Source organism: Notolepis coatsorum (assembly GCF_963971535.1).
Source record: "Notolepis coatsorum genome assembly, chromosome: 13".
Classification (NCBI taxonomy): Eukaryota; Metazoa; Chordata; class Actinopteri; order Aulopiformes; family Paralepididae; genus Notolepis; species Notolepis coatsorum.
The window spans coordinates 36839434-36849433 of record NC_140177.1 but is presented as its reverse complement, the minus strand read 5'-3'; positions in this window follow the sequence as shown (position 1 = coordinate 36849433).

Genomic DNA, 10000 nt, shown 5'->3' with positions numbered 1-10000 from the left:
CTGGACGACATCAGAGCACGGATCCAATTCCAGAGGGACATTCGGGATTGTAACGTCCTCTGTTTCACAGAAACTTGGCTGAGTCCAGATGTCCCGAATCACGCAATAGAACCGGCAGACCACTTCTTCGTCCTCCGCAAGGACCGGACCGCAGAAGAGTCACTAAAGAAGAAAGGAGGCGGCATTGCCTTCATGATAAACAAGGAGTGGTGCGATGTAGGCAACGCAAAGGAACTGTCTAACCACTGCTCCCCAGACCTGGAGTTTATCACGATAAAATGTCGACCCTTCTTCCTCCCAAGAGAGTTAACGTCCATCATCCTCATCGGAGTGTACATTCCACCACACGCGAACACTGGGGTCGCACTTTCAAAACTTCACGACGAGGTAAACAAACTCCAGACAGCTAATGTTGACGCTGCCATTTTGGTTCTGGGTGATTTCAACAGCGCGCGTCTTAAAAAGGTGTTGCCGAATTTCTATCAGCATGTGACCTGTCCCACCAGAGGCGAGAACATATTAGACCATGTATACTCGCAATTTAAGAATGGGTACAAGTCACAGGCTCTTAGTCCATTCGGTAAAAGCGATCACGCCGCCATCTTTCTTTTGCCAAAGTACAAACAAAGTCTCAAGCAAACGCCGGTGGTCTCGCGAGAGGTTAAGCGTTGGGCCGTGACGTCAGAGGAGTCACTCCAAGCTGCACTTGAATGCACAGACTGGAGTGTATTCCGTGATAACACAGCCAATATTAACGAATACACCGAAACGGTAATTGACTATGTCTGTACTCTGGTAGAAGAAACAATCCCCTCCACCAAAATTAAAATCTACCCAAATCAAAAGCCCTGGGTAGACAAATCCGTCCGTGAGGCTCTGAAAGTGCGCACATCAGCATACAACACCGGGCTGGTGACAGGCAACATGGAAGAACACAAGATGGCAAGATACAACGTCAGGAGAGCAGTAATAGAGGCAAAACGGCGTTACAGGGATAAAGTTGAACTTCAGTTTGAACAGGCTGACTCTAGAGGCATGTGGCAGGGCCTCAGAACAATGACAGACTACAAAGGCACCCCCCTCAAACTGAACAGTGACATCTCCTTAGCAAATGATCTCAATTCCTTCTATGCGAGGTTTGAGGCTGTGAATAACAACACCAGCCTACAAACCACGGCAATGGGGGGGGGGGGGGGGTCTGCTGATGGAGACTCAGTGTTCAGGGTAACAGAGCATGAGGTGAGACGGATCTTTAAAAAAGTGAATATCAGGAAGGCAGCAGGACCGGACGGCATCCCCGGCCGCGTCCTAAAAGTCTGTGCCGACCAACTGGCCCCGGTATTCACTGACATCTTCAACCTGTCCTTGGAACAGGCTGTCATCCCCACCTGTCTGAAGAAGTCCACCATCATCCCTGTACCCAAAAAATCGACGCCCGCTTGCCTCAACGACTACCGCCCTGTAGCCCTCACCTCCATAGCCATGAAGTGCTTTGAGAAGCTAGTGAAGGGCTACATCTGTTCCTCCCTCCCCATCAACCTGGACCCTCTGCAATTTGCATATCGCCCCAACAGGTCCACGGAGGACGCCATAGCCCATGTGCTGCACACAGCAGCATCACACCTGGACAAGAGGCAGGGGAACTATGTGAGAATGCTGTTCATCGACTACAGCTCAGCATTCAATACCATAGTCCCCTCCAAACTCATAGCCAAGCTCAGGGACCTGGGCTTGAACTATGACCTCTGCCAGTGGGTCTTGGACTTCCTGACGGGCAGACCCCAGGTGGTAAGAGCCGGCAACTGCACCTCCTCATCCATCACGCTCAACATAGGGGCCCCCCAGGGCTGTGTTCTGAGCCCCCTCCTCTACTCCCTGTACACACATGACTGCGTAGCACAGCGGAACAACAACACCATCATCAAATTTGCTGATGACACAGTAGTGGTGGGCCTGATCTCTGCCAACGACGAAAGGGCCTACCTGGAAGAGGTAGAGAACCTGTCACAGTGGTGTCAGGAGAACTGCCTCTCCCTGAACGTCAGCAAAACAAAAGAGATGATTGTGGACTTCAGGAGGTCGGGGGTCAAGGACTACAGCCCCCTCAGCATCGACGGGGCACCGGTTGAGAGAGTGAACAGTTTCAAGTACCTCGGAGCCCACATATCCGAGGACTTGACATGGACCACACACATTGACAGTGTTGTGAAGAAGGCACGACAACGCCTCTACTTCCTCAGGCGCCTAAGGAAGTTCCAAGTCAGTCAGAAGATCCTTAGGAACTTCTACTCATGTACAATAGAGAGCATCCTGACCGGCAACATCACCTCCTGGTTTGGGAATAGCACTGCACAAGACCGTAGCAGACTACAAAGAGTGACACGTTCAGCCGAACGCACAATTGGAGGGGGGCTTCCCACCCTCCAGAACATTTACAACAAGCGGTGCAAGGGGAAGGCTAAGAGAATTATTAAGGACTCGAGCCACCCGAACAACTGCCTCTTTGAACTGCTGCGGTCAGGCAAGCGATACCGGAGTCTTAAGGCGAGCACAGAAAGACTCAGAAGAAGCTTCTATCCCCAGGCCATCAGGCTGCTAAACGAACAATAAACACTATGCAACAACCATCAAATGCACACAGCACACACACCCACACGCACACACTCACTCAAACAAACAACACACTGCAGCACCCACTCTCCACACTTTAGATCACACAAACACACTTTACACTTTATATTTATTGATAAAGGATTTGCACTACAACTCGTACACCTACTGTGAATTGTACCTAAATTGCACCTCGTCCCATTTCTGCATTGCACTATATAGTATTGTATATTAGTACACTGCACAGTATTGTATATTGTATGGTAACTACGTCTATTCTGCATCGAACATTGTACATATGTCTAAACTGAACACTGTGACCTCATTTTTTACTTCTAATTTTTCTATGTTATTTTATTTCATACTTATCTTGTCTTGCACAGTCTCTGGAGCGTAACAGTAAGAAGCATTTTGTATAAAAGTATTCTGTACTTCTGTATGACAAATATTAAAGAAACTTGAAACTTGAAGAAACTTGAGGTATAGACAAATTTAATACCTACTCAAAAGGATTAGATACTGACTAAGGCAAATATGTATGGTATGGGTCCAGTGACCCTCCTTGAATTTCCTTCTTCTCTTATCCTTCGCCCTTTCTATTTCTTTTATACTAAATTTCTCTTTGCCTTTTGATTCACCCATTTACAAACCACATCTTCCTTGATTATTAATACAACATTGTTAAACAGACATAAATAATAAAGTACAAAAAATGTAATACAATTGTAATGCCCAAAAAAAATAAAAATAAAATCAGAAAATACTAGCTAAGTCAAAAGTGTGTGACATGGGTTCAGAGACCCTCCTTGAACCTCTTTCCTCCTTTACCCTTCGCCCTCTTGTGATACATTTGGTTCTTCCTCTGTGATGTCGTTTTCGTTCCCCTTGTAATCCTCCCACTTTCCCCATCTTTCTCCAAATTTCTCTTCCTGTAACCTCAGCATGTGTGTTATCCTCTCCATATCCTGTATCTCCTCCACTATTCCTACCCATTGTGCTATTGTCGGTGGGTCTTCTTTGTACCACAGTCTTATTATTGCTTTTCTGGCCGCTATCAACATTATCTTTATTAAATATTTGTCTCCCCCTTGTATTCCCTCGTGTGTCAGGTCTCCTAAGTAAAGCACCAGTCCTGTTTGTGGTAACCCGTATCCTAATATTCTGATCATTGCCTCCCCTATCTCCTCCCAATACCCCTTCAGCTTCTGACATCCCCAGAATATGTGCGTGTGATTTGCCCCCTCCTTCCCACACATCCTCCAGCATGCTCTTTGTGTTGGTGCATATTTTCCCTTCAGCTCTGGGGTTATAAAGAATCTGATTATGTTTTTCCATCCAAACTCTTTCCATATCCTCGATCCTGTTGTTGAATGTTGCACCTCGCATATGTTCCCCCATTCCTTCCCTGTTATTCCTATCTCTAGTTCTCTCTCCCATTTCTCCCTTATATAATCGGTCGTGTGTCCCTTGCTGGTCATTATAGCCCGGTACAGTGCTGATATTACCCTTCCTTTCCCTCCTTCGTATGCCCTTACTATCATCCTAATTATTCCATTCTGTTCTTCTTCCTTGTCCCCTCTTATTTCTTTATTATAGTAATCTCTAATCTGTAGATATCTGAAGTGGTCCTTGTTTTCTAGTCCAAATTTCTCCTTTAATTTTTGTAGTGTTTGCATTTCCCCCTTCTCTATCATTTTGCATATCGCTGTTGCCCCCCCCCCCCCCTCTCCCACCTTCTGAATCCATGGTCCAGCCTCCCTGGTTTGAATCTCTTGTCATGTGCTATCCATCTCAGAACCCCTGACTGCTTCTCTAATTTGTGTGTTTTTACTACTCTGTTCCATATGGTCAAGGTGCATTTGGTGATAGGATCTAACAGTCCCTCTTTTTCTTTGAACAGTTCCCTATCTCCCACCCAGGGCCGCCTCAGGGGGTGTGCGAGCAGTGCGGTCGCACAGGGCCTCGCGGGAAGGGGGGCCTCGCAAAAAAAAAAAAAAAAAAAAAAAAAATTTGCGAGGCCCCCCTTCCCGCGAGGCCCTTTTTCATCACAGACCTAAAATCTAGTTTTGCTTATATGCTTATATATTTCACATTAGACACGTTTGTAGAATGTGTCTGACTTGTTCCTGCCTCTGCGGCTCTGCAGACTGCAGTGTTCCGGTTTCTGCGGCTTTGCTGCTCTACAGATTTTAGGATAGTGTTTCCGGGCTCTTCTCGGACACACGAGGTACAGGGATGATCTAATTCAGCGCTATTCAGAGGAGCGAGGCGAGTGGATGTCTTTTCAAAAGCAGCATGGATCAGAAGAAATTACACCGTGGGCCAAGAAAGTCTCCTTCCAACTTTACCATTGGCGCCGCATTGATACTGCGTTATGGTGAGTCAACCTATGATTATATTCCCGCCGTGGACCTATCTCTCTTTCTCTCTCTCTGGAGCCAAACTGGTCGACTAGCTAATATAGTATTACTAGTAGCTAACGGTGTGTGCCTGGTGAGAGCACCTGGCTGTATGTAGCCGCATAGCTTGCTTCTGCGTTAGCTAATGGTTAGCACAAGCATCAAACGAACGTTCCCAGCTGAAGCTAAACAGCTAACTGGCTAACAGTTAGCTCAATCAGCTGTTAGCTAATTAGCTGTTAGCTTGTGCTAACCATTAGCTAACGCAGAAGCAAGCTATGCGGCTACATACAGCCAGGTGCCTGATTGAGCTAACTGTTAGCCAGTTAGCTGTTTAGCGTCAGCTGGGAACGTTCGTTTGATGCTATCAGTTAGCCTTGAGAATAGCAGGGGGTTCTGGGCTGGCACTCTGACTACAACATCATCTTTGACAGAAGATGTAGTCGGGCCTGCACCATGACAAGGCTCTGGCCATAGCTTATTTGTCCCGACAGCGAGAGGCCTTTCGTCAACGTGGAGACCTGTGTTGCGGCCTTTCGCCCTGCGTTCCTTTTGTGCAGGTAAGATTAATGAAAATGTCATGACATTACCCCACTCTTCCTTCCTTCCCCTCCCGAATGTTTTGTTAATAACGATGTTTTTTTCCAGGCAAAACATATGCTACTTCACAACATTTGGAGATACGACATGTGCTGTGTGTGAATGTCTTGGTCGTTTGTGTAGCTTGGGTAGCGTTGGGCCGTTGGCCAAAGCTGTGTGTGGCCTGGTGTCACAGTACCTGGCTAGCCTATTTAGCTGATGTCGGCCATTGGCTCCTTGCTGCTTTGGTTTCTCTGGTATAGACCCTCTTCTTGTTGGATTTAAGTGTTGATCTTTGTCCTTTTGGATCTCTCATACATGCTCTAGTCTCTCTCTAACACACACACACATGACAAACACACATGTTCTCTCTCTCTCTCTCTCTCTTTCTAACACACACAGTCTGCCTATGGCGGCCTTTCTCGATGGCTAGGCTGTGCTCAAGGATCTTCAGTCACAGTGCTCATGTATTCTGCCACTGTGTACTCTCTGTTTAGGGCCAAATAGCATTTCAATTTCTTTCCAATGTGTCTCTCTCTCTCTCTCTCTCTCTCTCTCTCTCTCTCTCTCTCTCTCTCTCTCTCTCTCTCTCTTGGATTTAAGTGTTGATCTTTGTCCTTTTGAATCTCTCATACATGCTCTAGTCTCTCTCTAACACACACACACATGACAAACACACATGTTCTCTCTCTCTCTCTCTCTCTTTCTAACACACACAGTCTGCCTATGGCGGCCTTTCTCGATGGCTAGGCTGTGCTCAAGGATCTTCAGTCACAGTGCTCAGGTATTCTGCCACTGTGTACTCTCTGTTTAGGGCCAAATAGCATTTCAATTTCTTTCCAATGTGTCTCTCTCTCTCTCTCTCTCTCTCTCTCTCTGTACACTGTATATTGACTGTATAACGGGAGCTCTCTCTCGCTCTCTCTTTTGCTATATGTTGACTGTATCATGCCCCGCCTCGGGCAGCGCTATTATTTAAGAATATGTTGACTGTAAAAAAAAAAAAAAAAAAAAAAATATATATATATATATATATTTTTTTTTAACCTTTTGGGGGGGGGGGGGGGGGGGGGGGGCTCGCGTTAAATCTCGCACAGGGCCTCGCATTTCTCCCAGGCTGCCCTGCTCCCACCAGAGCTTGTATTAAATTTTTATTAGCAACGCCGAGCTTTCAAACTCTAGCGTTTGTCTGTCCGAAACTCTTGTGCAAATGTGAGTACCTTTGAAATTTCTCTGCGATACAAGAAGAGTTTGATAGAAAAAAGCGAGACAGACTTAATTGTAGGAATTTTACATGGTTGGACAAGGGGCTGTGTATTCACTTTGTGCATCACAGTCATTGAAGAAACACACTCCTCAATGTCAGTTTCAGTATTTAATAACAGACAAAGATGAAGACACTCTGAAACAGACAAGACAACACACTCAGCTGACAATGTGTAACATGAATACATAATAACACTATGGTAACACATAAATATATATATCCGTATAATGCATATAATATAATATATATAATATGTATGAACAGCAATAGTGCAATAAGCATCTCACATGAATGAGTGAACGAACGTCTCTGCCGCAGGCGAGTGAGGGAATGAGGACTAAGATGGCCGCTCAGTAATAACAGCGCAGATCAAGGCATGTCCGGTTGGGTGCTGGTAAGACGCTGCCCCCTAGTGGCCGGCGATAAACTCTTCATCCCCCCCAGACCGGAAAGCTACGGGTAGGAATAGATTAACGGTCTAAATCCTGTATCCAGCTGCCGGACTCGGGCTCGTAACGTGCAGGCGGCCTCCTCACGCGGCCCGGCCGAGTAGGCAGGGGCAGCGTCGGTGGCGACCGTGGCACCGGAAGCGGCGTGCCCAGGAAGGCACCGGCAGGAGCGGTGAGGTCAGAGGCCGCCTCATCAGCAGGCGCCGTAGGGAAGGCGCCCATAGCCGAGTCGCGGGGCTCATCAGCCGGCTGCTGAGTAAACCCCTGGGGCATCGCGGGCGGGGGCTGACGGGTGGGGGCCGGGGTGGGGACAACGGGTGGGGGCAGACGTCCCATGGCAGTAGGTGGCGGCGACGGCGCAGCCGACTGCTGATGGGCGCAGGGTGTGGCCGGTGTGTAGGCGCGGAGGAAACGCCGGTTGCGCAATGTTAGGCGTCCCGAACCGTCGACCCTGACCCGATACTGGTCGTGGCCCAGTGACTCCACCACCACCCCGGACCTGTCCCATTTGTGAGGGCTCGGGCCCTGCTGGTTCTGGAGGAATACTCTCTCGCCGAGTGCCAACGGGCGGAGCGGTCTTGAGTGAGTCCCCAGAGACTCGGCAGTAAGGGGACATACGGGTCCGAAGGGCGTCCTCCTTTGCCGCCCATGCCTCGCGCCACAGCAGGTGGATATGTGGGTTCGAGAACTTCTCGAGGCGGTTCACGAAGGAGAGCGAGCCCCGAAGGGGGCGGCCGAAGATGATCTGCGCTGGCGAGAGGTTGCAGTCGGGGTCAGGTGTGTTTCTCAACTGCAGCATCGCGCGCAGGAAGCGGTCCTGATCAAGGCTGCCCGACGGGCCGGTGTTGGACATCAGGAGGCGCTTAGCAGCCTTCACCGCCACTTCTGCCCTCCCGTTCGACTGTGGAAAGCTGACGGAGGATATACGGTGCTTGACGTGCCATAGGCGGAGGAAGTCCTCAGTGTGGCTCGCCTTGAATTCCGGACCGCCGTCGCTTGAGAGCTCCTCCGGTACGCCGAAGGTGGCGAAACACAAACAGAGGTGTTGGACCAGGCCCGCTGAGCCTGCCAGGGCAGTACCAGCCGTAGAGCTCAAGACCTCTACCCAGCCCGAGAGCCGGTCCCCAACAACTAGGTAGTGGCGGCCCCCATAGTCGAAGAAGTCCGCAAACACCGCCTCAAACGGAGTGGATGGGGGTGATGATGGCAGGGGGGGTGTAGCCGCCTGTGACGGAGCATTGCGGTTGCTGTCTGCACACCCGTCCCTGGTGGCTTGAATGTCCCCTGACATCCCGGGCCAGTACACTATCGCTCGGGCATGCTGCCCCATCGCTGAAGTCCCCTGGTGGGCGGCGTGGAGATGCCGAAGGACTCTCTCACGGAGGGATGGGGGAACCACGACGCGGCCCTGATAGATGCGAACGTCGACTACACCGACCACATAATCCGCGATGTCCTGCTCAATGGCATTTATGACTCGGACATACGCCGCGAGACGCTGGGGACGACTGACATCCTGGTCAAGCCAGTTAACGAGGTAATCGCGCTCGTCGAGAACAAGGAGATGGCCCGTAACGCTCTCCCGTCGCCCTCCCTGTCAGCCATGTCGTCATTCCGGCGCCTTAAGACGACTCCACAGACGAGCCCCGCCCCGAGCCCTGCGGACGGGGCTAAACGAGCATCATGCCCGGAATGCAAGAGCGTCTTTAACATTTTCACGGAGGGGCCTCGCGGGTGGAATCCTAAGCCTCACCAGGTGTGCATCGGCTGCTACAGGGCCCGCTGACAACAGAGGTGTCAACAGCCACCATCCGACGGTCAACAGGCCGCCGTGGGGTCGGAGCTGATCTCCCAGGTCTCATCGGTGCAAGCTGGAGACCGCCCTGGCCGACGTTGTAGGGGCCATCGCCGACGCCAAGCCCCTACGTCGCATGGCTGTGTTAACAGACCTGCACCTATCAGACTCGAGCACCACATCTTCTCCAAGGGCAAATGGAAACGAGCCAGGCTGAGAGACCACCCCCGAGCACTGATCACGATCTCGGTGGACATGCCAGTCGGACTGAGCGATGGCACCAGCAACCGGGGCTCAGCCAAAGGGGCTCGGATAACTGCCGTCGCAGACACTGGCGCGCAGTCGGACCTTTGGTCTCTGGAGGAGTTCCTGGCCTGCGGTTTCATGCAGGACGACCTGTGACCCGTCAGCCTCAGCCTGTCAGCCGCCAATCGATCCCCCATAGCCATCGAGGGAGTGTTCTTCGCTAGGCTCTCGATGACCTGCAGCGGGGGGCGCGTTACGTCCTGCCGTTCCATGCCTGAGCCGGTGCGGAATACGTCCCAACGCCGGATGAACACGTTCCATTCCTCTGTTGACACGCCCACGTCAACCCTGGGCCGATCGAGTCTCGGGCCGCGAGGGGCTGGGGCCTGGGCCGGCGCGGCCATGACAGGCGCTGCGTGCTGGTGGCTCAGGCCATGAATAGTCAATATAGCACTGACGAGTGCTTCAGACAAGTCTTGGGATTCAAACTCGCAGCCGGGGGCACGGCATCCAATGACGACCATGGTGTCTTCATGAAGAAACACACTCCTCAGTCAGTTTCAGTATTTAATAACAGACAAAGATAAAGACACTCTGAAACAGACAAGACAACACACTCAGCTGACAATGTGTAACATGAATACATAATAACACT